At 39.5% G+C, this 6,230-nt stretch overlaps 1 protein-coding gene across 2 annotated transcripts in view; it reads left to right on the top strand.

Annotated features, from left to right (window-relative positions):
• LOC123766398 (ribosomal biogenesis factor) overlaps positions 1 to 6,230 on the top strand; it is a 41,185-nt gene that overhangs the window by 13,917 nt on the left and 21,038 nt on the right. The window contains exon 1 of one of the 2 annotated variants that reach the window (XM_045755463.2): positions 3,289 to 3,438. The exons of the other annotated variant lie outside the window; for it this stretch is intronic. The gene's annotated coding sequence lies outside the window, so the exon portion shown is untranslated. Of the gene's footprint in view, positions 1 to 3,288; positions 3,439 to 6,230 lie in introns of those variants that run through there. 2 annotated transcript variants of the gene reach the window in all.

The following is a 6,230-nucleotide window of genomic DNA, read 5'->3' as shown; positions in this document are numbered from 1 at the left end:
TGGGATTGCATCCTGGAGGGGGTCAGTAGTTCAGCCTTGGGGGACCTCGATACGAGCCTAAAGTAGGTATACAGTCTTCCCGTCCCCCGACAAAACTAATTATTATTGCTTACTCATGTGTATTAGAAAATATACTGTACCCAGAGTTAAGTTTGGCACTGCAGGCTAGCAGACTAGACTCGTCGTATACCTTTACCTGAATTTACATGAGGTCCACTAAGACTCTAGTGGCTTCGACGAGGACAGAAAGCCGGCAGCTTGTCCATGCCCCCCCCCCCCAATTGCCCTGAAGATTCTTTCGAGCTGGACTTTAAAATTTAACAGAATTTTGGTATTTACGGCTTTGGCAGGTAGGCGATTCTGTGGGTTTATAACCCTGTGGGTGAAAAAGCAATCTCCTGTTTTTAATCCTACATTGTGGCTTGTTGAGCTGACCCCGTTGCTCCTTGTTTGTGTCATCTGATATCTTGAAGAAGTTGTCTGGGTCAACAGTCTCCAAATTGTTCAGTATTTTAAAGGTTTCGATGAGATCTTATCTCTTATCTTATCTAGATCCGCCCTGTCATGCCTGGTTTGCAGTGTTGTTAGCCAGCTTTTTTTGTCTGCTAATCAATCTGTGAAATAGGAATATTAGGTGAACTTACATAGCTAGCTAGCTCCTGACCTGATACTCTGATGTAATCCCTCGTACAGAATAGGGTAGCAGCACCCACCTGTGTACCTAAGATTGTTAATTAATTACAAAAAAAAAATCCTATATTTTTCAGTGAATTGACAGTTATCCAGTGAAGCAGTAAATGTAGTAGTCTCGGCCGGAAGGCCAGGCAGTTCCCTGACCTGAAACTTTTCCATGATGCGTGTAAAAGAACCCATGAGCACCACACCAGAAATAAATATATCTTTGATATCCCCCAGAGTCAGACTAATCTGTACAAACACTCCATGCAAAGAAAAGAGACCAGTCTTTGGCACTCACTCCCTGACAAATTAAAAAATGTTCCAACCTATACTTTGTTCAAAAGTAAAAGCCAAAAAGTACCTAATTACATCCTCATAGTTTCCTACCTTGTGTTTCAAACTCGCACTGTTCTTGTACTACCGGGTTCTTGTACTAAAGGGAGCCGGTCGGCCGAGCGGACAGCACGCTGGACTTGTGATCCTGTGGTCCTGGGTTCGATCCCAGGCGCCGGCGAGAAACATTGCCCCTGTTACCTAGCAGTAAATAGGTACCTGGGTGTTAGTCAGCTGTCACGGGCTGCTTCCTGGGGGTGGAGGCCTGGTCGAGGACCGGGCCGCGGGGACACTAAAAGCCCTGAAATCATCTCAAGATAACCTCAAGAAGATAACCCACTTCCCCAATATTAGTACTTATGACTAATTAAGTACTTCATTTTTACTAGTATAATCACCTGTCAATTTATAGTGTTAATATAAAACTTTGCTACAATGTACATTTCACCTTACCTGATGTTAGGTTAAGGACCTGCCCGACACGCTACGCGTGTTAGTGGCTTTGCCAGAATGTAAAAATATCACTAATGTAATCTCGCAAACTCATTGTACCTTCAGATTCAGATGTTTAGATTCAGATGTTTATTCAGGTAAGGTATATACATACAAGTGATGTTACATTAATGGATTGATATATAGATAGAGCTAGTACATACAATGCCTAAAGCCACTATTACGCAATGCGTTTCGGGCAAAAACCTTCTATTACCTTCTTGTAAATAAATTATTATTATTATTATTAGTTCCAGCGGCAGAACCGAGATCTATATGTACGGTCAGCACAATACATGCACTAGACAGTGTGACATTGTATTTCCCAGACTTAGGCTAGGATATCGATATCTATGGCAGGTGGGTGTAGGTGTGCAGGCGAGGAGTCACAATAACGTGGCTAAAGTATGTTGACCAGACCACACACTAGAAGGTGAAGGGACGACGACGTTTCGGTCCGTCCTGGACCATTCTCAAGTCAAATCCACAAGGGCCGTGACGAGGATTTGTTCATTTGATGCATCACGTTAGTGTGATCTCTGTGTGTCATTCTCAAGTCGATTGTCTGCAGGTAATGAATCCCCCCAATTGTGAACATTCACATTGTAAACTATGTGAACAAGAGCCGGGAATACTCTCCGGCACAATATCTGTGATTGACCTGTTATCAGTGATTTCAGACCAAATGGTATGAGGTACTTTGAGCTCTGTAAGTACTTCATACATTGAGGAATATTGCAATATATTCTTGAAATATTATTACAGATTACAAGGTATTAATAATAATTTAATTACATAATTTAATTAATTAATTTAATGAATAATTTTATTAATAAATAATTACACAAGATATTCTTGTGCTGTAATAATAATAATATTAATAATAATATTATTAATAATTTATTCACAAGAAGGTACAATGGGTTGGTGAGATTACATAAGATTGTTAGTTGTATATTCTTGCAAAGCCACTAACACGCACAGCGTTTCGGGCAAGTCCTTAATCTAACACACTGTATCTGGTTAGATGAAATGGTACATTGTAGCAAGGTTTTATATCAACAAATAACTACAATGTATGGCTAACCGTCCTGTGAGATGGGGATATTAGATGAACTTATAGATAGTTTTGTTTTTTATCTACACTTGTGTAATCTTCCGTATAGAATAGGGAAGCAGCACATTGCTGTATTCACCTAGTTGTGTTTGCGGGGGTTGAGCTCTGATATTTCGGCCCGCCTCTCGACTGTCAATCAATCAACTATTACTATCTACTAATTCTTTTTCCACGCACACATACACCCACATTCAGGAAGCAGTCCGTAACAGCTGTCTAACTCCCAGGTACCTATTTATTGCTAAATAAAAGGGTCATCAGGGTGAAAGAAACTCTGCCCATTTTGTTTCTACCATCACCGGGATCGAACCCGGACCCTAGGACTACGAGTCCAGAAGTCCAGAGCGCTGTCTATTCAGCTATCAGACCCCCCAGATATATGTTGTGTATACCGAATCTTGTTAATAAAAAAAAATCTGTTGTCATCACCTGATGTCTTCTTTCACCTAGCAAAAAAAGAGGCATTTATGAGTATGACAGCTGTTATGGGTCAGGAGACAGGTCAGTAATTGACCTTTAGGTGTTCTCGACTAGGTAAATCATAATTAAGGTGGATCACGTACCCAAATATATTTACATATTTTTGGTGCTTTCTTTTAAAATATTAACAATTGCACAATTTACAGAATAATTTTTAGTTAATAATTAATGTTATTTATGACGTGTAGTGTTAAAGTAGACAATGTATATAAACCGAGTGTGAGAGTTGCTGGTTAGTAAACAAACGCACGTGTCTGCCGCAGCCTCTTGGTCCTCTAGGCAACCTGCACATATCATAAACAACACCCTCCACACGAGCTGTGGGAGAAAGTTAACATGTAAGTTGTAGGCATAACTAATTGTTGAACATAATTTTTAGCCTTGGCAGCTACTATTTGACTCGCCCATCTATGTACAGAACAGCCATTACCATATGCTACGCGCTACTTTTTTTTTTTTTTAATTTTCCCCCGAGGGCCGAGTTTATTGGGCAGCGCCACTCATCCTGTGAGTGGACACACCGCCATAGCAGCATGTACAACACTCCCCAATAGGAAGAAAACCCGCTGGGTTGTTCATCCTGTCACTTGTACCCAGACACAGCTGAGACTTGCTTAACTGTCCCAAGTTAAGTCTTGTCAAGTCTTGTGTAACTGCTCCTCAAACAAGAAGATTAACATCTGTCGACCCTTAAAAGCTTACGTTATCTTGCGGGTGCAAAATGGGGGAATCTTTTAAGAACAGTATCAATATTTGACAAATAGTGTTTTCCTAACTCAATCAATGTGGGGTTTATTATTCTACACATATTTCTAATGTCTCTCAGGTGTTCACAATCACGTAGATAGTGGTCAAGGCGGTGTCCATCACTCTCACCACAGATTCTGCAATTTCGCTGACAGCTACTCTATCCCTATCTTACGGTCCGTAGAATTACCCAAATCTATCCAAAGCCACCCAAATCCTGCTAGCATTATGTAAGTAATGAAGAAACATGGTATATTTACTCAATATAATGTTGTGCTGAATGCAGAACATGATCAAACCTATTTTTACTCTGAAATAATATAATTTTATAATGAAATTAGAAGTAAATATGTAGCAGGTGATGTCATAGGAAGTCGATGGTCCAAGCGACAATGTTGTGGAGTGACTTATCCAAGATATATTGTCACCTGGAGTGTGTTTGCTGGCATATCAGCTTCCTGTACACAGTGATCCAGTCGTTGCACTTCTTTCCTCAAATTGTCGCACATTTAGATAAGGTTACTTTGAGTTAGGTAAGGTTAATTTGGGTTAGGTAAGGTTAGTTTGGGTTAGTTTGGGTTAGGTAAGGTTAGTTTGGGTTAGGTTAGTTTAGGGAGCCGGTTGGCCGAGCGGACATATCAACCCCCACAAACACAACTAGGTGAGTACAACTAGGTGAGTAAACAGAGAGAGACAGAGAGACAGAGACAGTATATTTTGGTAGCAGTCTTTCTTGTAAACATATGTTGTTAAATATGACCGAAAAAGTAAGATTAATAATTCTAACACGAATTTTCTCAATATTTCTTATGTTTCTTTTTACTGTCGATGGTAATTGAAAAATTAATTGTCCAAAATTCATTTTTATTTCTAGTCTGATGCGACGCTTGAACGCGTTTCGTAATAACTTATTACATTTTCAAAGACTTTAGTTTACACACGCACAACTGTAAGCTGAAAACAGAGTTTTACTTAATGCTAACATTGAACAGCTTGTCTTATATACTCGCATTTGGGTGAGGTGATATGTTGCAACAGTTTGGATGAGGTGAACAAACTTTTGACCAACACAAGACAGAACACGGTGCAATGGGTATAAATTGGATAAATGAGAGGGAAGAATGGAAGTAATTGCAAAGGGCCTATTGGCCCATACTTCCTCTTGATGCTTCTATATTGGTACGGAGTCTTGAAGTGGGTAGAATATAGTTGTGCATTAATTGACTGTTGATTGCTGGTGATGACTTTTTTGATATGTAGTGCCTCGCAGTCGTCAAGCCGCCTGCTATCGCTGCATCTATCGATGATTTCTGTGTTGTTTGTTAAGACTTCTCTGGTGATGGTCTGGTTGTGGGAAGAGATTATATGTTCCTTGATGTAGCCCTGTTGCTTATGCATTGTTAATCGCCTGGAAAGAGATGTTGTAGTCTTGCCTATATACTGAGTTCTTTGGGGCTTACAATCCCCATGTGGGCATTTGAAGGCATAGACGATGTTAGTCTCTTTTAAGGCGTTCTGCTTTGTGTCTGGAGAGTTTTTCATGAGTAGGTTGGCCATTTTTTTGGTTTTATAGTAAATCGTCAATTGTATCTTCTGATTTTTGTCTGTAAGGATAACGTTCCTATTAACAATATCTTTCAGGACCCTTTCCTCCGTTTTATGAGCTGTGGGAAAGAAGTTCCTGTAAAATAGTCTAATAGGGGGTACAGGTGTTGTGTTAGTTGACTCTTTAGAGGTTGCATGGCGTTTCACCTTCCTTTTTATGATGTCTTCAACGAAACCATTGGAGAAGCCGTTGTTGACTAGGACCTGCCTTACCCTACCTCCGGGGATATCAAATTTCTTTGATATCCCCGGAGTCGGAGTAAATCTGTGCAAACACTTCGTGCAAGTAAAGGGACCCAGTCAATGGAATTCACTCCCTGATGAATTAAAAAATTGTCCAGCCGATGCCTTATACAAAAGTATAACCAAAAAGTACTTAATTTCATCCTCATAGTTTCCTACCCTGTGCTTCAAACTTACACTGTATCTTACTAGCTACTTCCCCAATATTAGTACTCAAGACATATATCTTATCCAGTGTCATCACCTCTGTCAATTTATATTGTACTGTAGTTATATGTTGATACAAATTTTTGCTTCAATGTACCTTTTCATTTTACCTGATATGTTAGATTAAGAACTGCTCGAAATGCTATGTGTGTTAGTGGCTTCGCAAGAATGTAAAAATACCAATCTTATGTAATCTCACCAACCCATTGTCCCTTAACGTAATATCTTGTAAATAACAATTATTATTAGAATTATTATTATTCTGTTGTGAACAAATACACTGATCACTGCACTATGTAAACACCATACAGCATATTGTCTAGTGTAG

This window comes from Procambarus clarkii, chromosome 62 (genome assembly GCF_040958095.1).
Source record: "Procambarus clarkii isolate CNS0578487 chromosome 62, FALCON_Pclarkii_2.0, whole genome shotgun sequence".
Taxonomy (NCBI): Eukaryota; Metazoa; Arthropoda; class Malacostraca; order Decapoda; family Cambaridae; genus Procambarus; species Procambarus clarkii.
The sequence above is the reverse complement of the archived record's forward strand: the minus strand, read 5'-3'. Positions and strand labels throughout refer to the sequence as shown.